Source organism: Sturnira hondurensis, unplaced genomic scaffold (assembly GCF_014824575.4).
Source record: "Sturnira hondurensis isolate 20B ecotype Veracruz unplaced genomic scaffold, ASM1482457v3 Scaffold0019234, whole genome shotgun sequence".
In the NCBI taxonomy this organism is placed as follows: domain Eukaryota; kingdom Metazoa; phylum Chordata; class Mammalia; order Chiroptera; family Phyllostomidae; genus Sturnira; species Sturnira hondurensis.
Window position 1 is genome coordinate 2,671,515 of NW_028091865.1, and position 24,572 is coordinate 2,696,086.

The following is a 24,572-nucleotide window of genomic DNA, read 5'->3' on the forward strand; positions in this document are numbered from 1 at the left end:
CAGTTGCAGTAGGTTATACCTACGCTTCCTCGTCTCAGTTCTTCCGTAATGGAAATTACGGACTCAAAAAAAAAATTGTTCCCGTAAAAAGCGGGTGGTAACTTGGAGGTAGCTGACGGAGTGCAGTGACCTCCAGTTACCTCATTCCTCACTGGTTTGGGTGCAGGCTTTGTACGTGTTAGGCGTTGTCAGCAGCCGGCTTCATTTGGACCGTTTTCTGTCTCCCAGCTACGGGGGAAGCTCGGTGCTGCATTTCAGTTACGGCCGTAACAAAGCACGGTTTCCCTCACACGGAACTCTCATTTTTTTACTTCATTATTTCTCACCTGTACTGTTCCGGGAAAAACTGCTTAGAGAAATGGTGAGTGTTGGCTACATTAAGCAAAATGTCTAATCATGAAAATCGCAAGAAATGGATCTGAAGTCTCCCCGGAAGGGGCTTGGGTTCCCTGAACACAGTACGGGCGGGGGCTGACCCCATCTGAGCTCATGTATTCTGTCATGTTCAGTCTTTTGCTTTTGTAGTCACCGATTTTTTAAAAAGGATAGTTCTGTGATAAGTACACACTCTTCTTTCTTTAAGGATTTTTATATTGTTATTCTGTTCTGGTGCTCTCACTTTCCCTCCTCCACGGCCCCCAGCAGTGGAGTCAAGTCCCACACTCCCAGTCCACGCCCACAGGGGGTCTTAGTTAACTCTTCTTCTGTAGGATGGTGTTCTCACAGGAGGCTGTATTCTTTTTTTTTTTAAGATTTTATTTATTTATTTATCTTTAGAGGGGAAGGAGAGAGGGAGAGAAACATCAATGTATGGTTGCCTTTTGTGCATCCCCTGCTGGTAGTTAGCCTGCAAGGAACCGGCCTGCAACCCATGAATGTGCCCTGACCGGGAATCGAACCGCGATTGTCTGGTTCGCAGGCCCGCGCTCAATCCACTGAGCTACGCCAGCCAGGGCTTGAGGCTGTATTCTTTGTGAATACTCACGGGAGTGTTGTGTAAATGGGCAGCTGGGTGCACAGGGATTTGAAGACCTTCCACCCGTGACCTATTCCATGGAGGGGTGCTGGGGGTGATGGCGTGTGAGAAGAACACAGACACCCTGCAAACTCGCCCCCAGACACTGCTGAGTTAGCAAAAAATTAAACCAACTAAAGCGAAAACCATCAAGGATGGTCAATTCCCCATCAGCCCGGTGAGGAGCTTTGCGGAACACTTTACACAGTGCATGTTCTTGTTGGGCCTTTTCTTCGTGAAACAGCTCAGTGCTCAGGTCTGCAGGTGCTGTAAGGAGACGGTGTCGGCAAACCATGTCCGGAATTGCCTCCTCCACAAAGGGGCACTACTAAGAGTCTCCTTGCCGTGAGCCGGCCAGCCACCTGTAAGGTTGAGATGCCTGTTAGGGCCCATTTTTTTTTAAAATCCAAACCATGGTTCGATTGGTTGATGGGCGCATCACTGCAAATGTCAATAGTTGAAGTTTGGGATGGAGTTTTCTGATGCTCCATTGGAATCTTTAAATGCTTAACGTGAATGAGTGATTTGGGTTACATTTAGGTTGCTTGGTCATTGCATGATCTTAGATTCCCAATGTGTCACCTCAGGCCCCAGAGGTGCCATGAACTGAAATCATAATATATGTATGTGGTTACCTTAAGTAACTTCTGTCTCTTCCACTAGGTAAACATGGATTGAAAACTGAGACTCTGTCAATAAATACGTATAGAATGAATGTTTAAAGGAATGACTATCATGTTTGCATGTACATTCAGGTTTCTCCTATCTTTGTGAAATATCAGCAAATGTATATTTTAGGGATTTAAAGGGAAACTTTTTGAATTGTTTTTTCCCCCCCCAAAAAAATGCTCCTCAGGGGATTCCATTACCTGGAGCACTAACATTTGGATATGAGTCCAGTGCACATCAGCTCAACCTTGTCCCATTTGGTTTGGGGTCTGAAAGCACGCCAAAGGGATTGGGACACTCGGGTGCGATTTGGCCCTAATTCACGAGACCTGAGGCTTGTGTTGGGGGTTCTATGGATCCAGGTGATTTTTTTTTTACCCCGAGAGCATGTGAGAAGTCATTCAGGGTGAGCCTACGGAGCAGAAAGCGAAAGGAATCAAGGGCAGGATCTTGGTAAAGCACATAAACACATTGACATTGGAAACCTGCTAATACACAAGCATTTGTCAAGTGGCCAAGTGTCTGGGGGTGAGATGAGATGCATGTGAGGTGGACTTACAGAAGCTATGTGCTGCCGTGGTGTAGGAGCAGTGGAGAGGGACTGTGACCAGGCCCCGGCACGGTAAAGCCCATGGAAACAACATAAACCGCACAAACTCTATCCCTGCCATTAAAAAGTGTTAGCTAGCAGGGCCAGAGAAATGGAGGCCCCATGGAGAGTTTTCAGTGGGGGAGGGGGCGGAAGAATGGGGAGGCGGAAGGTGTGGGTCATAAGAAGCATAATTGTTGGGTGTAAAATAGACAGGGGAGGTGAAGAATAATATGGGAAATGGAGAAGCCAAAGAACTTAGGTCTATGACCCACGGACATGAAGTAAGGGGGGAGGGGAAATGTGGGCAGGAAGTGGGGTGCAGGGCGTGGGGATAAAGGGAAGAAAACAATCATGAAAACTGTAATAACATAACCAATAAAATATACTGGAGAGAGGATTCTCTAATAGTATCAAACGCAGGTATCTAATGAATAGTTTGCAAGATTTCTTGAATTTGAAAAATGTGGAAATAAATTAGCGTCACAACAACCCTTTTAAAAAATCAGATTTGGATAAAAAGATGGCATTTTCACCGACCAGAGGGGGATAAAGATAAAAAAGAAAACAAATGCCAGGTGTTGCTGAGAATAGAAACAACGTTCATGGGGAGGTGGTGGGATGGTAAATTGTTACAAAAATCATTTGGTAGCATCAACTTAAAGCGAACAGTATTTCCGCCCCTTCAGACAGGAGTTCTGCTTCTCAGTGCATAGCCATGCAAAGCCCAGTCAAATTCTCAGCAAAAGACAGGGGAGAATGTGCACAGGAAGTTGTTCGACGTAGCCCCGCACCAGAGGGAACCGGCACGCCCATCATGAAGATAGTAGAATTGCTCTCTGGTGTTTAACTGGAGTGTCGTACAACAATACAAAGGGAATGAGCGCTGCACGCGAGACTCTGGATGGATATCACGTGTAGGATACTGAGCCAAAGGAGGTCGACACAACCGAGCGTGTGATGTGACTGGTTTGACAGGAAGCTGCAGAAGCTGCAGAATCTGCGATCGAACCCAAGCAGGGGTCACCTCTCAGGAACTGTTGGCTTAGGCCATCAGTGTCTCTTGATGAAGATTTAGGACTAAACATGTCGATTTTGTAAGAAAGAAGACACACACCATATGATCTCACCTTTAAGTGGAACCTAATCAACAAAACAAATAAGCAAGCACACTAGAACCAGAGACATGGAAGTAAAGAACAAACTGACAGTGACCAGAGGGGCAGGGGAGGGGGATAATAGGGGGAAAAGGGGGGAAGGGTTGTCAAGAAGCAACTATAAAGGACACATGGACAAAGCCAAAGGGGGTAGGAGGCGGGGAAGGGGAGGGTGGGGGGAGGGGGAGGGAAAATGGAGACAACTGCACTTGACGAACAATAAAAATATACTCTAAAAATACATTACTAAAATTAAAAGAAAAAAATCTGTCAGGCTTCTCGCTGCCCCCTTCAGATTGCGTTGATAAGGGTAAGTCATTATTCCCGTCGGATCGAAAGTCAAGCAGCGTGCTTACTTTCCCAAGCCCTCGGCATGCCCTCCGCTGTCCAGTTCAAGAGCTGTACAATTATTCAATTACCACTCCAGTATTTGTGAAGAGCATTTCTCAGCCATTACAGCTGGGACACCAGGCCCTTCCTTTCATAAGCGTGTCTTTTTTTTTTTTCTTTTGCCAGTGGAAAAGCGAATATAATCATGCCCGATCTGGGGCAGCTACGGGATTTCCCTAGGGGGTTCCTTTTCCTAATGAATACACTCCTTCATTATAATGGATTGACCTTTGAACACTAATGTAAACCTTATGGCTGGCTGTTTTATTAATGGCTAGCACCTCGCTCGCGGGGGTGGTTAATTCACCCCAAGCAAGGATCAACCGCAATTAATCTTTTTCTAATTCCTGACACCCAGGGTTTACAATGATCGATTCCTTTTCCAAAACCAACTAGATATTTTAGCCTTTTAGAAACCGACAAAAAAAATGATAACTGCAAGTCGCTTACATGATTGAAGTTCAGCAGAAAAGGGTCCTTAGTCACCCATCAAAGTTGGGTCTATTGTGCTTAAATTCACGAATGTAGAGAAGTAGCTTCAACTTTCAAGCATCCTTTCTGGGGGACAGATGAATCCAAATATTCTGTGGGGCTACCTTGGATCAACCCCTTGTCCCCATATGGTCAGCTGGGGACTGACAAAGGCAATTCACACCTGCCTTGTACCTTAGAAATCAGAGGTGACAGGTACCGACTTGGCGGGGACCCATGAGCCCAGTGATGCTCCGGACCACGGACGGCAGAGAACAACCAAACAATATGTGTTTCTCTGGCGTGTTTCACTCAGCAGAGCACCCTCCAGGTCCATGTCTTCAGCCAATCAGAGCATCTAAGACCATCTCTCCCACTGGTGGGGTACCTTGGACAGCTCCCACCACTGGTCTTTGCAGAGAAGAGGCCACTCATGCGAAGAGGTCTCTTGAGTTGGAAGCAAGTGTGTGGTCTTCATGAATGGGTTACACACATCTACAACTTTCCATCCGCTAAGTGACTGTAAGGGAACAGAAGTGATAAAGAGATGAGTGGACTATGTATTTGAACAAATCTCAGAAATTCTGTTGGTAGAAAGTATGAAAGAGGAGTGGTCATTAGTATAGAGAGTAGGAATACCCTTCTTCTTAGACGCTTCAGGCAAAGAGTTAATAGCTGAACCCCGAGAGACTGGTGAATCAATAGAAAAAGGCGTGTGATGGTTATAAGTGAGGCAGAGCAGGGAAATGGAACTGATTAAACGTGACTACGAAGTTGCTGAGCCCCGTCTTCTTCTCCTTCTTCTCCTCCATGACATGGCATGCACGGTGCCCAGGACAGAAAGGGAGGGACTGCTTCCCTAAAGGAAATACACCTGGTTGTGTTCAAATTAAAACCATCTCCCAGTGAAAAGAACAGCATAAACACATTAAGTAACAAACCCCAGCCTGGGGATGTAACATTGCAACATGTGCAAGGGACTGAAGATTTGTAGGTAAATTTTGCTATATGTGAAGTCAATTGAAAGGACAATCTATCCCCATCTAAAATGGGTGAGAATGAACACAGAGTCGCGTGGATAAGAATGACCCTGATTCAAACTCATGACCAAGTAGATGAAAACAATGATGCACTGTTCTGTTAGCACAACTGTAAACAGTGGGGGGAAATTACACAATGACCTGATAAAATGGGGTATCTCCAGGAAGAAAGCAGGGGTGGTAAATAAAAGTAGGAAGGAAGCCAAGAGGGATGGCATCTGTAGTATAGCAGCATTGTAGTATTATATGGTTCTATGCAAAGCTCTGGGGAGAAGTAGAGGAGAAATAAGGAGGGAGAGAGGGAGAGGGGAGGGAGAGAGAAAGGAAATGAGAAAACACTTCTCGGGCAATTATGGAGATGCTCTTAGAGACAAGATGATGAAAGTGTCCAGGAGGGCAGAAGAAAAGAGAGAAGAGAGTGGAACACTGCCCATTGTTCAAGCCGCCCTGGGCAGCCAGCGTGCCCCGGGTCCTCCGAAAACACCTGTCGCAATAGCAGGAGAAGGTGGTGACATATTGCCCCAATCCATGTGACAGAGCAAAAGTAATCCCGGGCACGATTGGAGGCTTAACAAATGTGTGAAGAGCCATCTACTTCTTGATTATTCGGAGTGGAGAGATGCCTTCACTAGCAGATAACATCAGCAGAGCTAAGCAACATAAAAGTTCGTCCAACACCCTCTTCCCTCCAAAGCGGCACACACGCAGAGAAAGGCCACTGGGATTGACGGACACTGAATTTGAACCCACTGCGAGAGTCAGCCTTGGTATTTCCCTCGGGTGAAATGAACCTGGGCTGAATGAATCTCTCCTTCGATCTAAAATACTCTTTCCTCAAACACCACAGGAGCTTTCTCCAGCATCCTGCTTGACCGATATCCTGCCACTACTAAGAACCTGGAAGCTAGAGGGAGAAGATGGCGTCCAAGTCGGTGGAAGTTGAGCTCACTTGCTCTTGCCCCCAACCTGGACCTCGGCTGATCTTCTGACAAACAACCTGAACGATCCATGGAATCCAAGCTGATGTGAAGTTTTGATCCCAGGAGTACGGAAGATGCTCAGAGCAGGCACAGGCAAGACGTTGGTGGGGACTGTGACTCCTAGCCAGCCAGCTGGAGGGGAGAACCCACCAATGAAGGAGTCATCAGTAATCAAAGCCCAGGTGCAACAAGAGAGCCCACAAAAACTGAATAAAGGGTAACCCTAGAGCGTCCAGATGAGGAGATCAAAGAGACGGCACCCCTGAGTGCCACCGAACTCCTACCGCAGAAGGCCCCCCACCAGGCGGACAGGCAGCCAAAAGCAGACCAATGTGAGACGCAGGAACAAAGAAATACGGTCACCTAAGATGAGGAGACAAAGGAAGAACCCCAGTCAAAAGGAGAGGAGTGATCTCCAGGGAAAGGGCCAAATGAAGGGGAAGCAAGCACTCCACCTTTGTTCGTACAAACGCACCAGAAGGGGCAAAAAAAAAAAAAAAAAACACGTTAGAGAGATTCAGTGTTTAGCCAGCCAAGTACACACCATGGCAACTCTTTCACAGCTTTGTTTTTAATTATTATCCTCCCGGGGAACCAAAGCCGGTTTTCATAAAAAAGAAAGAAGGAGACCGTGTTGTTTTAAGAAGAGCTGTAGAGTCTATCTTCAAAGCCAGAGGAGATGAAAGAAGTTTATTTATCGCACCTTACAGTCACTTACGTTTCGTGAGGCTGCCCAGAGGCACTCTGCCTTTGTGCTCTTCCGTGTTCTGCCATCGCGCTGTTATGCCCCGGCTCTGCCCTGCTGGACGGCCACGTGTTGGTGGCCGCTTATGTTTATGTATGAGCTCCGCTCCGGGAGAGGATGAGTGAAGTCAGACTGGGAGTCCTCCGATGTACGTTTGCTCTTCTCTCTTATCCGGGGCCTAGCCAGGAGTGGCCACAGACAGGGAGCTTCGCAGGGGTTCCGCAACAGGACGGATCTCTGGCGTCCNAGCTGGAGGGGAGAACCCACCAACGAAGGAGTCATCAGTAATCAAAGCCCAGGTGCAACAAGAGAGCCCACAAAAACTGAATAAAGGGTAACCCTAGAGCAACCAGATGAGGAGATCAAAGAGACGGCACCCCTGAGTGCCACCGAACTCCTACCGCAGAAGGCCCCCCCAGGAGGACAGGCAGCCAAAAGCAGACCAATGTGAGACGCAGGAACAAAGAAATACGGTCACCTAAGATGAGGAGACAAAGGAAGAACCCCAGTCAAAAGGAGAGGAGGGATCTCCAGGGAAAGGGCCAAATGAAGGGGAAGCAAGCACCCCACCTTTGTTCGTACAAACGCACCAGAAGGGGCCAAAAAAAAAACAAACCCCATGTTAGAGAGATTCAGTGTTTAGCCAGCCAGGTACACACCATGGCAACTGTTTCACAGCTTTGTTTTTAATTATTATCCTCCCGGGGAACCAAAGCCGGTTTTCATAAAAAAGAAAGAAGGAGACCGTGTTGTTTTAAGAAGAGCTGTAGAGTCTATCTTCAAAGCCAGAGGAGATGAAAGAAGTTTATTTATCGCACCTTACAGTCACTTACGTTTCGTGAGGCTGCCCAGAGGCACTCTGCCTTTGTGCTCTTCCGTGTTCTGCCATCGCGCTGTTATGCCCCGGCTCTGCCCTGCTGGACGGCCACGTGTTGGTGGCTGCTTATGTTTATGTATGAGCTCTGCTCCGGGAGAGGATGAGTGAAGTCAGACTGGGAGTCCTCCGATGTACGTTTGCTCTTCTCTCTTATCCGGGGCCTAGCCAGGAGTGGCCACAGACAGGGAGCTTCGCAGGGGTTCCGCAACAGGACGGATCTCTGGCGTCCTGTTCCATGCTGCTCCACGTTTAATACGGACGATGGTATGATGGTCAGAGGGGAAGGGCGTGGGGGTAGGAGCAGGGGGGCAGAGAGGAGCCCGAGGGGGACAGGAGGAGACTTCGCTTGGGGTCATGGGTGTGCCATGCAGTGTGCAGATGGTGTTTCATGGAGTTGTACACTGGAAACCTCTATGGTTTTGCAAGCCAGTGTCACCCCAATGGGTTTAATAATAAAGATTTGATAGTCAAAGGCAGGGGTGGGAAGACAGGAATGGAGAAGATTCCAGTTCCATGGCATCCACTGGATTCACGAAACCTTGGAAAGCGGGTCTTCACCTCAGTCCTTGAAAACTAAGAGCAATTACCAGGGAGAGAACTGGCATTCTCTCTCCTGCTGGTGGAGTATGACATTTGGTGGTTCCACTGTTGTTGCCACGTCTGGGGTTTGTGCTTGCTGAGCCTTGCTTTCTTGCTTAGCTGAAAAACTATGTAAATTATGGTGTTCCAGCATAATAAGATATACATTACACATACACATACATGTGCACATAGGCACTCCTATAGATATAGATATAGGTATGAGATTTATTTTAAGGAATTGGTTCAGGCAACCATGGGTCTGGCAAGTCCCAATTCCACTGGATGGGGTGCGGGCCAGTAACTCAGGCAAGAATTCCTATCGCAGTCTGGCGTCTCCTTGAGTCTGAATTCTGTCTATAGGCCTCAGGGTGGAACTTCAGAGGGAATTTGATGGTGTGGCCTCGAGGCGGGAATCCACGGGGCAGGGTGGCTGGTGGAAACTCAGGCAGGATTTCTGGGTCTCAGTCTTAAGGCGGAATTTCTCCTTCTCTGGGAAATCTCAGGTTTCATGCAGTTCTGCCTTCAAAGGGTTGGAGAGGCCTCCCATGTGACGGAGGATCATCTCATTGGTGTAAAGTCCAGTGATGGTAGAAGTTAACACATCTACAAAGTGTCCTCTTAGCAATGTCTAGACGAATGTTTGACCAAACAACTAGGCCCCCTAGTCTAGCCAAGTTGACCGAAAATTTATCCATCATCAGAATGCATGCTAAGTAAAAAATGCATTTCCAAAGTGATGGTTCCTGAACAGGAGCCAAACGATTGCTCTGTGAGCCATGCGTCATGCCGCTGCTTCTTCAGTGGCTGGTCAGTTTGAACGTGTGCCCTTGCTGCTGCCTTGTAGGCCTGACTCTGAACACAGGTGATCTTTCATATCCACACCAGCCTACACCCGTCAGATGAAGGACCGATTCACTACCACGCCACCAACACTGCAGACTCTGGTAGGCCTGAAGCTCTGTTCCTGATGATTTTCAATAAGCTCTTTTAAATACTATAATAACGGGGATTTGGCTACTTGGTCAGCTGTTAATCAGAGAGCAGGCATCGAGAACAGTACCAGGTACCTGAGAGATACTAAGCTTTTTTTTTTTTTGAAAGGCGCAGTGAGTGACCAGTACTTGAGCAGAGGCAAGAAGACCCATGAGGAGAGAAGGCTCACTCGGTATTCTCTTTCTCCATGCTGAGCTATGGGAGGGCTTAGTGGCCTGGCTGAGCAGCAGGCTCTCCAGATGGGTGTTTGTCCTTGGATTTCAGTAAATCAACCAAAGCCGGGCGCCTGTGTGTTCAGCCAGCAGCCATCAGTAAGTCACCAGGGGGTGCTCAGCCTGCAAAGCACATTGAGGGAGGCCCCTCAAGGAATTCAGGAGGGCTTCCTGGCTGGTTACTAGGCATGTGTCTCTCGGGTCCAAACCCGTGGTCTGTATTCTCCGTTGTGACGCTGGGGCTTGGACTCTTCTCCTTTGTCAGTGAGACCAACGTGGGCAGGAGAAGACGTGGGAAGGCGGCAAGAGGAGAGAAAGAATTTCTCCTTTCCTGTTGATTCGTCATTGTTTTCTCCATCACGCCAGCGACGGGGTTTGACCTGCTGGGTTCCAGGTCCCATGTGTTCCATTCACACCTCGAGTGATCTTCGAGGGACCCGTTTTCCAGCCTTAGCATCCTTGCTTCACCCCATGCTTGGGGTCCCCAGACCACACTAGTCGGCCCCTCCTGAGCCCACATCCTAGAAAATGAATTTGGGGATGGGAAGGACCATGTTTCTCTTTTTGCACTATGACTTTTACTGGTTACGGCATGGCCACCTAGATGTTAAATTATTATTCTTAGCAATAATAATTACTACTTATTAATAATGGGGTTCATTTTCTGTCTGCTTGGGAGTGGTCAACAAGATAGCTTTCTCTATAATATTTTATTTAGTTAGTTTTAGAGAGAGGAGAAGGGAAGGAGAAAGAGTGGGAGAGAAACATCCATGTGTAGTTGCCTCTCATGCGCCCCCTACTGGGAATCCAACCGGCGACCCTTTGCTTCATAGGCCCGTGCTCAATCCACTGAGCTACACCATCCACAGCAGAGCCCTCTCTTTCAGAACGCTTTGGCATACCTTGAGAGTACTTGATCCATATTTGTTGACAACACAAATGGTCTGCTGTTTCAGGAAGTCTCTTTTAGAAGGTTATACAGAAACCAAAAGGAGCATTCAAGATACAGGTAATACAGATGGGGGATTATCTTTCAGGTCCTCCCTCTACTCCTCTATGCCTACCCTCAGCTAAGAAATGTCGATATTTCAGGCTGATTTAAATGGAAGGCTTATCGAGGAATAGCCCGAGTTTGCAACTGGTACCTTGGTGTTGCATGGTGTTTAAAGGCAAGGTGGATTGGGTTGGCTTCCAGACAGGTCACGCGGATTCCAACCATTTCTCTCCATCTCAGAAACCTTTCAGAAAAACGGGGCAGCTACTTGAACTGTGCAATTATTTTGCTGGATGAGGCCAGCCCAACTCATATTTTTAGGTAGACACACATGACCTTCTACCTGTGACTTAGCAATTTTGGATTGAAAAGAAACAAAAAGGGCCAACCCCTTGAGGTTAAGGAACTATTCGTAAATTTTTCAAAACAATAAACTGTGGCAAAATATATAACAAAAGCTTGCTACCTTAAGTATTTTTAATTTTATAGCTCAGCAGGGTAACTAACATACATGATTGCATGGCCAGTCAATCTCCAGAACATTTTCTATTTTGCAAAACTGAAATTTGACCTCCATTGAAAACAACTTTCCACTCCCCCACCTTCTCCTTCCGACAACTCCATTCTATGTTCTGCCTTGATGAGTTTGGCTACTCCAGATGCCTCCTATAGGTTGGGATCCTATGGTGACTTATCTCACTTAGCACAATGTCTTCAGGTCTCATATGCTTCAGGTCTCATATGCATGTCTCCATATTTTAGCATATGACAGAATTTCCTTCCTTTTTAAGGCTAATGATATTCCCTGGAGTGCCTTACAAAGCAAGAATTGTGTGTAACTGGATTTCTAAAAGTCACTCTATGTCTATAATACATTTTGTTTATCCATTCATCTGTCAACAGACACGTGTGTTGCTTTCACCTCTTGACTATTGTGAATTCTGAGGACACGGGTATAGAAATATCTCTTTAAGACTCTGCTCTCAATTCTTTTGAATATATGCCCAGAGGTGGAATTGCTGGGTCATATGGTGATGCTACTTTTAACATTTTTTTTGTGGGATCCTTATAATGGTTTCCACCAGGGTTGTACCATTTTGCGTCTCCGCCACCAGAGCACGACGGTTCCAATTTCCCAACCCCTTTGCCAACACTTGTTATGGTCTGGGTTGTTTTTTTTTTTTTGTTTTTTATGGTAGCCATTCTAATGGGTGTCAGGAAGTAACTCATGGAAGATTTCATCTGTGCTTCCTTAATGAATAATGATGTTCAGCACCTTTTCCTATGCTTGTTGGCCATTTGTATATCATCTTTGGAGAACTATAGGTTCAACTCCTTTACTCAGTTTTTAGTTGAGTTATTTGGGGTTTTGTCGTTATCGTTGTTGAGTTTTAGAAGTCATTTACAGGTTTGGGATATTAACCAGTCATCAGGTCTACAAATTTGCAAATATTTTTGCACCCATTGCCTTTCCAGCCTATTGATTGTGTACTCTGAGCGACAGAGTTTTCTATTTTGATGGAGCCCAATTTATGTATTTTTACATTTGTTGCCTGTGAGAAGATATTTTTATGTCATCAGCAAACATTTCAAATTGTAGCCATTAGGCCAAATTGAATAATGACAGTAAGTCACATGGCTGACTGATGTTGTGACACGTTAAGAGTACTGCTAATGGGTGGGTGTTATAACCACGGATGACCCAGTGTTCTCAAGTGAACTTCAGAAGACACCCAATAAATGAACTCCTCTGTCATCTCAAGCAAACACTCAACTTCTGTCGTTGGTCCAGCTCAGGCAAACTTACATGATTGTCAACTCTGATTTAGCATCCGTTTGTAGGAAACAAAAGGGGAGACAGGCGTGCTCTCAACTTCTGTTTTATGACCCACCGTTTCCATTAAAAAATAAAACCGATTTTACGGTGAGTGAGATTCCAACCACATCAGCCACCTCCCACACCAAATCGAAGGAGCAGAGAGGATTGAGGTAATGATTTTTAAACTGAAGAGACTTCATCATAGCCCATCACCATGCCAGAAGACCCATTTGGAAGGGGACCAGATGAACTATGCAATAAAGCCAGAAATGAGAACTCCAAAGATCTAAATGAAAACGCTCCAGTGTCATTTAGGCAAGTGGCTTTCGCGATACCGTGGGAATACAAATGGCTGCTTTCGCCACGCAGCCTTGGGTGTGTGTGCTCTCACCTCTGCGACACTCTGTTTGTGCATACTCTGCAGTTGCGTCCCCTGGGCCTGCCTGAAAAAGGATGCCGGCTGATGTGTTTATCTTCCTCTTCTGCAAATAACAGGAGTAATGAGCTGTCAGTACGATGACACCCTAGATGTCACTGAGGTGTCTTCCGCTGCCCATCATATCCCTGTCCACAGGAGGCCCCTGAGTTATATGTTGTCATGACAAGAGCCTGTAAACCCAGAGGGGCTGTTTTGGCTCCTGCCTCTCGCCGTACACCCTTGAGTCTAATGCGTGTTCCCTGGCTTGCATTTGATCAGTCACCGTGCCATCAAGGCGCGTGCAAGGGACGTGAGTGATTTTCAAGAGGATATGACATCAAATATGGAGTGTTCTCTGGGGGTGCCGTCTGTTGAATGGTTGTGGCGTCCACATCACTTTAAAAACATCTAGAGTTTAGCTATTGGACAAAGTGATTTTGCTACTCCTTATTTCTTAATAATTTCCCAGCTTTTAATGCTTAGTCCTATGGAATACGAGGCTGACTACCCCATCCCTTCATAGAACAAGACCATGAACTTCACGTGTAGAGTCTTTTTGTGTCGCTGGGTCAGGATCCTCCCCTGTTCTTCTAACAATCCTTTGGGCTCTACACCCTTCCAGTCCCCTGTGTCCCTAGTCAGACAGTCAGTTGAATGGGTACATGAAAGAGCATGACTGTGCTCCCATCCTGCTTTATTGATTAAAATGGGTGATGACAGTTCTGCTCCTGGGTCATACTGTGTGTATCCCTCCTTGGGAATCATCCGTGCCTTGCTCTGTTTCTATCCAGTGGTAAGAGATGTTAAAGCAATTGTAGCCCAGGCTTCATGACCAGAATCTGCTGGGGAGATTCCGTGAGCACTTCCAGGATGTGTCTATATGCCTCATCTCACTCATGGAATTTTATGCTTTCTAAGGATACAGACAACACTTTAATGTTCATAGTCCTCCTGGTGATAAGCAGTTCCCTAGAGGAGGCTAAGGGGGCAGAAGCTGTAGCATCCTTTGCAGAGCCCCCTCCAGGACCAGGGCCCCTGCCTCCCTTCTGCTGGGTTGAGTCTGTCTTCCAGAAGGGTCCTCTGCTGAAGAGAGGTGCCTCGCCCAAGGTGCTGCCCCCACTTCAGGGGCAGCCTGCACTTGACACCTGGTCCTAGGAGGGCTGTAAAAAACCGGATTCTCTGCCTCTTCCTGAGGGTGGACACCCTGAGGGGCCATTCCCATCCCAGGAGCAGCCCATGGAGTCAGCAGGTACTCTGGATGACGGCGTTTGTATCATCCGCTCCGCTCCCTCCGCTTGGTCCCATGTCCTTCGTCTTAGTCAGGGGAGACGTCAGCCTGAACTCCAGTGGGACAGGGAGTGGGGGAGCAGGAAGTGACACAGAAGGAGGGGGCAGGGGCAGGAAGTGATGTAAAAGAAGGAGGGGGTGGGGCAGGAAGTGACATTAGAGAAGGAGGGGACAGGGCAGGAAGTGGCATAGAAGGAAGGGGCCATGCGTTCACAAAGGAGCAAATTCATAAAAGAAAGCGACTCCTCACTTTCATAATGTGTCACAGAGGAAGCAGGAAGAGATAGGAAGTGACACACGCAGGGGGTGGGGCAGGAACTGACACAGCACAAGAGGTGGGGTTGTACTGAAAGGGTCCCAATCAGGAAGGGAACTTAGGGTTGACCAGACGACAGGGTTTCCAATGCCTACCCCTTGGATAATGACAAAATATTTTACTGGGTCGGCGTGTATTTATACCTGCAGAGTAAACAAGAAATCTGCCCCAGGCTTGGCCATGGGTGTTATGATCCCTTCCCCATTGTTATTAACAGGTGCAAGTCGGCACAGCGGGATTTGCCTCAGTTTTCATAGTGAATCGTGAGAGTGCTTCATTGCACCGTGGTGTAAAAACACGCCCGTACGCATAAGAAGGGAGCAGTTGTGGGCTACAGCACCACCCTGGCTCACGATGTCTGTCCCTGAACCAGGAATGCCATGCGGGAATGCAGACGAGTATCATGCGTCAGAAGCTACTTGCTGAACCACTAAATTTCCAGCTGGGCAGTGTTGGCCCTCAGTTCTTTAACATAAAAATTCTTCAATGAGTGTTCATCCTTGGGAACCCAAACCATGACAGTGAACATTTAATGAGCACCCATGTGTGGATGAAATAGTGGTTTAGACCCTCCGAGATCTAAGTCAAGACACATCTTAAAATTTCCAATGGTGCCAGTGGCCATTTTTACTCTCTTGCCAGATGTGGTAAGATATACTGAACAACTGATTTCTGGAAGTTCAACCCTCTTTTGAGAAATGGTGTTGTGTGACATGCAAGCGGGCTACAGATTCATTTTTAGTCCGTTGAGGACAATCACTGCTATTTGAAAATGGGGTGGATTCCAACCCCATGTGCCCTTTTCTTACAAAAGCAGTGAGTTGGGGTTGCAAGAACCAGGAACCACGTTATTTGCTTTAGACGGCACTCACTGGCAAAGCAAGAATTGTGTGTAACTGGATTTCTAAAAGTCACTCTATTTAACCTGCAAGCACCCGGGGATTTCATCAGTGACTCGTTGTGGTGTGTATTCTTGGCTCATAGCAGAAGGTCTGCCTCTCTCGCGCGAGTGGCCGCACTACATCTTCCTCTAGGGGCACTGTTTCCTGCCTGGGGGAGGTTTGAAAAGTGGGGTCATGAAAGAACTCCAGATCTGGCTCAGTCCTACCTGACTGCAGTCGTTCGCCGGGGCTCATCCATGCTGTGCAGAATCTGTGATGGGCTGCTCTCCACGGGCAGGTCCATAAAAGCAGCACTTGGGCTGACACAAGATAAATCCAGCCGCGAGGATCTGTGGAAGCTAATGAGAGAGGCAACGTGGGGGCGACCTGCAAACGACCCAGCTGGTGAGGATGCGTGTGCAGGGCCACTGTTATAAACACCCAAGTTGCAGACATAATTGTCCTTGTAAGCCATTCATTTTGGCCCCTTTCTGTCTCTTTTTCTGGGCATCCTTTTCGCTCCTTTGGTAGAGCTGTCATGAGGGAATGTTCCTAGGAGTCGTTAGAAGTTTCTTACCTTTTAAAGTTGGCCCCTGGGTTTCTAAGGGAGGGTGTCTGACCAGTGGGCGGTTGCTACCTGCTCTGTTTGCCCAGGGTCTCCTGTCTCTGTCTGTCCTCAATTCCCTTCCTCCTAGATGGAAAGGAGGGGGTGTCGTTGGGGTGCACTGGGATTTGGTGTACAAGTCTGTGTCCAACCCGCTTGGACCTTTTGTGAGTTGATGGACTGCAGTCGTACCACCTGTCAGCCTTCATCTTTGCTGACGGAATCGCGCAGATCCCTTAAGACGGTGTGTGTAGCACGGCAGCTGCACTCTCCTCCACCTCTCCCCCGTTCTCCAGCCCTTTTCCTTCCCTGAAATGCAGGGTTCAAGACCCACAGACTGAGCAGAACTCCACCCCACCCCCGGCTCCGGGAGAGGGAAAGATGCTCATAAGGCGAGAGGGACAAAGTAGGTCAAGAGTGGAGGGAATTCACAGACAGCCCTTTTCTTGTCCCAGCTTTCTATGTCTCCAAATCACGTGACCAGTTGAATTTCGTCTGAATGCTATAATGCAAACGTAAGTCCTTGCTGTAAAATCACTGTATTTTTAAATGCCTCTCTCACCTTCCTCCCTTGGTTTCAGGTGTTATCTCCGTGCATAGAGAGACCAGTCCATTTGGTCGGATTTAGTTCCTCATTTCCAACTTTGGTTGAGGTTGAGTAGTTTGACCTCAAAATACCACTGGCTTCCCGAAAGTTTCCTCTGCAATAAATATATAAAGTAATACTTTAAGGAACATGAATATTTTAAAAGCCAGCGTGGTCATAAATGATTTCCTGGATTAATTAAAAATCTTAAAAATCCCAAGAACTAGGAAAGACTATCCATATTTTATAGGAACTAAACTAACGGTTATATGCTAAATAACTTTGAGCTGAAACACCCAACCCAGTGCTATTTTTATTTTAAAAAGTAGCCCTAATATATTTCAGATGTGGAAGAAAAAATCTCTATAACTCACCTGTGGCTCACTAGCTAGAAGGTTCTGCCTGTCGTTATCTGACCTGATTATTCTTAAACCCAGCTCAGGCTTGACTTTGAACAGCTTTACCTAGTCTTTCTATATTTATTTTACTTTTAGAAACTTGAAACAGCTTTATCGAGAGAACGCTGACCTATAAAAAAACCACTTATATTTAATGTGTATAATTTGATGAGCGTGGGATTAGGCCTGGACCCATGAGGTCTTCGCAATCCAGGTAAGAGACCGATCTGCCAAACTGTAAATTTCCTGTGCCTTTGGGGGTTTGTGTGTGTGTGTGTGGGGGGGGGGTTCAGTTAGGTTTGGTTTCGTTATTGTTGTAACAATAGTCAACATGAGATCTACCTTCTTAAAATAATTTTTCAGTTACAGTTGATACGTAATATATTAGTTTCAGGTGTACGACTCGGTGGTTGGACATGTTACACTCTAGGAAGTAATCACCCCAGCAAATCTAGCACCTGTGTGGCCCCACGCGTACTTATGACAATATCACTGACCATATTCGTAACTAACACCTGGTGCTTTTTTCAACTGTGATCAGCAAGGCCCTGGCTGGTGTAGCTCAGTGGATGGAGCGCGGGCCTGCAAACCACACGATCGCGGTTCGATTCCCAGTCAGGGCACATGCCTGGGTTGCAGGCCAGTTCCCGGCGGGGGACCCACGAGAGGCAACCATACATGGATATTTCTCTCCCTCTCCTTCCCTTCCCCTCTAAAGATAAATAAATAAAATCTTTAAAAAAACTAAAAAAAATAAAAATAAAATAAACTGTGATCAGCATGCCAAGCCAAATCAGCATCTTTTTTACTTTAAAATTCTTATTATTTTTACGTGACAGTTGACCTACAATATTGTATGAGTCTCCAGTGTACCACCCAGACGTCTATCTACCTTCTTACATTTTAAGTGCAGGATCCTGTAGTGTCAGCCACAGGCAGGATGTTGGACGGCAGAGCCCCAGAATTCCGTCACCTTGCACGATTAAAACCCCGTTCCCCTTGGCAACAACTCCCCACCCCCTCCTCCTCCCCGTCTCTGGCAATCATCACTGTGACTCTCAGTCGGAGTGTTTCTGAGTCCTCAAGTGGCTGGCAACAGGGCGCGTTTGCCCTCTCCTCTCAGGCTCATTGCGCGTTGCACAGCGTCCTCCAAGTCCGTCTGTGGGGTTACAAGGGGGAGGGTTTCCTTCCCTTTAAAAACTGGATAATATCCCACTGTATGCGCATCTGGAACTAGCAGTTGGAATGGCCTGTGTTATCAGTGAGGTCCTCACCGGCAGCTTGATCTGGAAAACATGTTCCACACCACGTGTCCACCATACATGCGCCAGAACCTCTACGTTAGCCACATTAAGTGTCATTCCATTAGTGGGTAATGTTGGATTCTCTGCCACCTCTTTTAATTGTGAGGGCTTTTTAGCGATTTCCCACTTTTTACTTAATTGCATCCCTGTTTCTTCTCTCTTGTCTCCCTGGTTATTGGAAGATGACACCAGAGAAAACACATTGGCTTGTGTTGTTCTAAAATAACANTACAAAGGGGAGGGTTTCCTTCCCTTTAAAAACTGGATAATATCCCACTGTATGCGCATCTGGAACTAGCAGTTGGAGTGGCCTGTGTTATCAGCGAGGTCCTCGCCGGCAGCTCGGTCTGGAAAACATGTTCCACACCACGTGTCCACCATACATGCGCCAGAACCTCTACGTTAGCCACGTTAAGTGTCATTCCATTAGTGGGTAATGTTGGATTCTCTGCCACCTCTTTTAATTGTGAGGGCTTTTTAGCGATTTCCCACTTTTTACTTAATTGCATCCCTGTTTCTTCTCTCTTGTCTCCCTGGTTATTGGAAGATGACACCAGAGAAAACACATTGGCTTGTGTTGTTCTAAAATAACATCCCTTGGCCTCTGCCCTTTCCTCACGGCTTAACAACACTTTTCAACACCATTCAACTTCCCTCTGCATAGATTTCGGTTAAAATGAGTTGATTCTTTAGACCAAGACCTTTGTGGAATCTAATAAACAAAATAGAAACAGTCCCATAGATGTAGGTGAGAGACTGACAGCTGTCAGAGGGGAGTGAGGTTGGAGGATGAATGAAAAAGGTGAAGGGAATAATTTAAAAAAACCCTCATAGACACAGACCACGGTGTGGTGATGACCAGAGGGGAAGGGGGTGGGGGAGGTACAAGAGGGTAAAAGGGGACAAATGGTGATGGAAGGAGACTCGGCTGGGGGTGGTGAACACACAGTGCAATATACAGATGATGTGTTATATAGAACTGTACAGCTGACACCCACATAATTTTACTGAATGATGTCACCCCAAGAAGTTCAATAACAATTTTTAAAAAGATTATTCTAACTATATTAGTTGTAACATAGGATGTTATACCTATAACATGAGTATATATTTTACATTATTTTTCTTCCATTTTAGGAGTTTGCTCTCACTCTTGGATTTTGCCCTATCACCATAACTGTTCAGACATTAATCAAGAGCTTCATCATCAGTTGACATTTTCATTGCATGTAGAACTCTTTGTTCATTTGTTCATTTGATTTATTGGTCAGGTTATTGGGGTTCTTAAAGAAGTTTGTAGAGAGCCGCATGCATCGGATATCCTTGTGACGTCTCTGCCTGACAAATTCTTTTCCTTGGCTGGTGGTACCACTTGTGAGTTACAATCCTGGACCGCCAAGCCTTCATTTTTCCTCTCCCAGTTTGCGCTTTGCAAGACAGTCCTGGAGTTTGCCTATTTCCCTTGGGGTAGTCTGATTTCTTCAAGAGTCAAGGAGCTGTTGCCTTGAAAACAACTTGTTGTTGCAGTTTTGAATGTCAGCACTTTCTCAAGGTATCTTCTGGTGGGTTTCTTTGCGTGAATTCGTCCGAACCGAAAATGAAAGGTGTTTTTATAGCATGGTCCCACCACTGGGTTCAGTTTCCTTTATCTTTATCAGCTGCTGTGCCCAAACTAGGAAAGCAATTTGATGTGCCAAATTCTGCAGTCAGACGTGTCCATGTGACCTCAGCGGCCAGTGAAACTTTGGTATCGTCTATTGCTGGCATTTTTTTTCTCTGTCTTTTCTTTCTGCTCGGAAATTTGGCCTAATACCTGCAGCCTCCGCTGCCATTTAATGACCAGACACAGGGAGGCCCCATGGAAGCAGAGACAGAAGGAGCTGGGGTCCTGGGCACATCTGTTCAGTTCTTCCTACGAGCCCTACAGTGTTTCTGGAGAGGAGTCACCTGCGTGAGTTACTCCGGCAGAGTTGTCTCCCACGGACAGCCAGGGGAAATCAGAACTGACCGTTGGCAGGCAGTGACAGACCCACTGAGTTTGTAGTCGGGAGGAAACGTGAGGTGTGTATCTACTGTTTTGTCTGGGAGCACAGTTGGGGTGGGATTCAGCTCTGCACATTCGAAGACCAAGGTCAGAGATCCCGACAGAAAAGTGTCATTTTTGTTTTAATCAGCCTTCAAGGACATTTTTTTGTTGCTTGTATGCTTTTCCTTTTTTATACTTTTGAATTGACTTTTATGGTCCTTTTTTTTTTAATGAAAGAGACAGAGCGAGATGTGAGAGACAAAAATCAATCCGTTGCCTCCCATAAGCACCCTGACTGGGGATTGAACCTGCAATGGTTTGGCTTACCAGGGTGCCACTCCAGCTGAGCCACCGTGGCCGGGATGAAACGATCATGGTTAAGCACCCGTCTCTCAAGATGTTTTACAGCTCGCCTGACTGACTTCGTGCCACTCAGCTTTAAGACTTGCGTACTCACCATCATAACACTTTTTGAGGGACACACCGTGCTTCGCTTTTATAAACATCTGAGTAGGTTTTCAAGGGCATCTGTTGCCACTTCATGTGTCCTGCGTGTGAAGACGCCTTGGGACGTTTGCGACGATTGGTGCAGCTTGCATTCCCGGTCATCCAAGGAAGGGCATGCAACTCCGAAGGAGGCATTGCGAGAAACACAAATACACTGTAAAGACCATATTGAAAGGATGTCATATCAGCGTGGTAATTGGAAGACAAAACAATGGACACTGGGGACTTTCAGCCAGACCTGGGAATTGAGTCTACGATAAGGTGCTGTTTCAGAAAACTGGATAATTTTTTCACGGCGGTGGTGGTACCGAATAGCTTTTCTTCTTTTTAAATAGCACAGCTGGATTCTTTCTCCACAATTTGCACCCAAATAAATTATGGGTGATTTAAGTGTCTATGTTTAAGGAGCATGAAAATACAGAAATTGTTTCTTTTTTCTATCATGCGGGGAAGAGCCTTTTAATTATCAGGTTCAGCCCAGAAATCACAAAGGAAATGTGCAGGGGAGAGCAAAACTAGCTTTACAGTTTGTTCCTGGGGAAAACAGTACAATAATAATAAACAATAACACAAGAATAAACTCTGAGTTTTTCATGCAAACAACCGTAAACCCACTTTGGTCCCCACCCTGTATGTAGACTGTGAATTGATGTCCCCTGTTAAGACATAAGTTGAGACATACCAGAAATGTTAAGAGTTTATTGGAGCAAACGGTGGTTTGCGTTGGGCAACATCCCACCGAGCAGGTGGAAAGAAGCACCAAGAAGCTGTACAGAAAGAAAACTTTCACAGGCATAATCGGGTGGGAATGAGGACGTTGTATAAGACAAAAGAGTGGGTGGCTATGACAGGGTCCCCCTTCAGGGGACGACGAGGGGCCCCCTAGCAGATGACCTGGTTGGTGCTGGTCAGGCGGTTGCCCAGCGCCTGATTCAAGAGTCCACTTCTGGGCAGGCCAGTTTGGTGAGGTTGGGCTTAGGGTAAGTGACTTTATTTTGAGTGTGTTGCATGGTTTTTCACGGCCCCAAAAAGTGAAGTCCACCTCACACAATCTCCGCATTCATGAGTGACGTAACAGGCAAATGGAAATTTAAATTTTAAAATGACTTGCCAGGATCTCTAAGATGCCTCTTTTGTTTCTGAATTCAGTGCTTCTACAAATGAAAAAGGGACACGCCGCGCATGGGCAAGGGTCTGCATGAGAAGCTCGGAGATGATAAAGTACAAAGCGCTGATGTGCGTAGCAAATACTCAATGTTACGCAAGATGGGAGGAATGGAAAAATCAAAGGAGGTGCTGTGCCTACCTCTTGCGGTGACCGTGATCAAAAGTTGGATCACCCTCCGTGGTGATGAAGGGGCAGGTCGAGAGGGAGGGGGGCCAGGAGTCCTGGGTTGACGGAAGCCTTCCTGGAACCTTCCTTCCGGTCATTCTTCAGGGCGCCTCATGGCTTAGGCAAGAGGCAACTTGGCTGGAAACCTGGCAATCTGTCAATAAGTCAATTTTGACTCACGGCTTTTGCTCATTACCCAGGGAACGGCGGCCAGTAGGACACGAGGCATGCTCACGCGATCGTCGTGAAATCCGAGTAAATGGAAACGGTGATTTGTTTCAAGGTTGTTGAAAATAATAGCTCCTGGCGAGGTGTTAAGATTAGTCTGGGACACAACAGCTGTTGGGCTCATTTTTGAAAACGGTTTTTATATATGGCTTAGAGAGCAGTTCCATTCAGCAACAAAACAAAATCCCGGGCCGTGCCGGCTTTGAATCTGCGTGACAGATGGCTTCGGCTCCTTTCCTGATGACTTTCATAATGGAAATTTAACGGAGAAAACACCAATAATAATGCCGTTAATAGACTGCCTTTTCTCCCTGGCAGCTGCAGACCTTTGACAAACACGACATAATTAATGCGTCCGTATTATGCAAACACTCACAAGAAGTGGGGATGGAGAAGGGCCGGGCGGTCTCACTCTGTGGTTGAACACAGGAGTGCTCCCAGGCAGACATACAGGGAGTGTACAAACAAGGCAACTAGTAAAGCGGTGGTTCCCAATTGTCCCTGAATATTAGCATGGTGGCATGGGGGTGGTTAGGAGGAGGGAGGCGTCAAGGCTGCGACTGAGAGGAGGAAAAGGCGGGGAATACAAGAATGGGAGGGGTGGAGGATTAGAAAGAGGAGAGAAGCCAGGTGGGAGACAGGAGAGGGGGGGAAGGAGGAAGAGGGTCAGCTTTGTCATCTTCCACAAACACCAGCCATTCTTTGATGTAACTCCTCTTGGTTGGGGGACGAGGATCCTTCCCGTAATCACCCCCAGCTAATTCTGATGCGCATGATTCATCCATCCTTAGACCCGACCTCTCCACCAGAGCGCAGTGCGGCGACTTTCAACCTTCGTCATCTTAAGGCACACCTAAACTGATCGCTAAAGTTCTGTGGCACACCCCCAAATATGGGGTTTTTGGGGGCCATGGGACAAAAAGAGGTATCATTTTGATTCATTCACATCAGATGGCGATTGCTGTGTTGGCTGCTGTCATTTTTTTCATCAGTGCCCCTGACTAAATAGTCAGCTACTGCATGTTTTAAAAATTCCTGTGGCACGCAAGTTGAAAATCACTGACTTAGAAGGTCCAAGACAGACCGAAAAACACTCTGTGACCGCCACCCCCCTTCCCCAGGGAGTGGCTTTGAGTGTGAGATTTCCAAAGGGTGAAATTGAGAGTCGTGCCAGCCTTCAAGACTGGCTTGTCTCACCCACAATTTTGTAGTTGGTTGTAGGTGGAGTGTTATCTTTGTGGACCAAAAACAAGCTCTATACTTAACCTGACAAGTTCAAGGGGGCCTGGTCTCAAGCTCAGAGACCAAAGTAACCACATGGGAGGGTCTGAAATTCTTCCCTAACAGCGAGTCGTGGCTGGTAGTCATGCCCAAGGCTGGTATCTTCCTTGACAAAAGGTCAGTCTTGACCTTAACCAAGGTGGTCTATTGTCCTTCTGACAACCGCATTCCTTCCCAATGTTGGAGTAATTGCCTCTTTTCCGACCCCTAATGGTACTATCTCCCCCAGGGCAGGAGCCCACAGAAACCCCTCACGGTTATCTTGTTCCCACCTACCACCTCTATGTGCTGTAGATGTTCATTGTTAACCATCCTGTACTCGCACCAAGGGAAAGAGATATTATTTGTCTCTCTGGTTGATTCTTTATCGGATCTCCGAGGTTTCCTTAGTTGTTTGTTTATTCTCCCACCTCCCTCATCTACCACCAGTGGATTTCATTTCACCCTCCTTACGCCTCCAACTTTGATTGGAATGTGTGAATAAGTGGTGAAACTACCATTCCCTGCCTCATTTTCTCCATCTACTGAGGGTTTGCTACCTGGCAATTGTCTTCAGTTGGGCTCAAATGAGCCCGTCAGAATTGTCTACAGGTGTGGAGGTTTCGTACGTCGACGCCTTTGAACGGCTAATGCACACCCAGACCCCTCCGTGGCCAGAGGTAGGACCCACGGGTGCACAGGATTAAGAAATGCCGAGTTGTAGAAAAATGCTGTTTGTCACCACGCGCGCCTCTCTTTCAGGATGCTGAGGTGAGCCTGCAGAACGCTGGGCGACTGTTTTATGACCGCTCCTTTGTGTAAGGATTAAGAGATAAATAACAAGCAGTTTATTAACCGGGAAAGTACATTTTGTCCAGAAAGACATTAGGG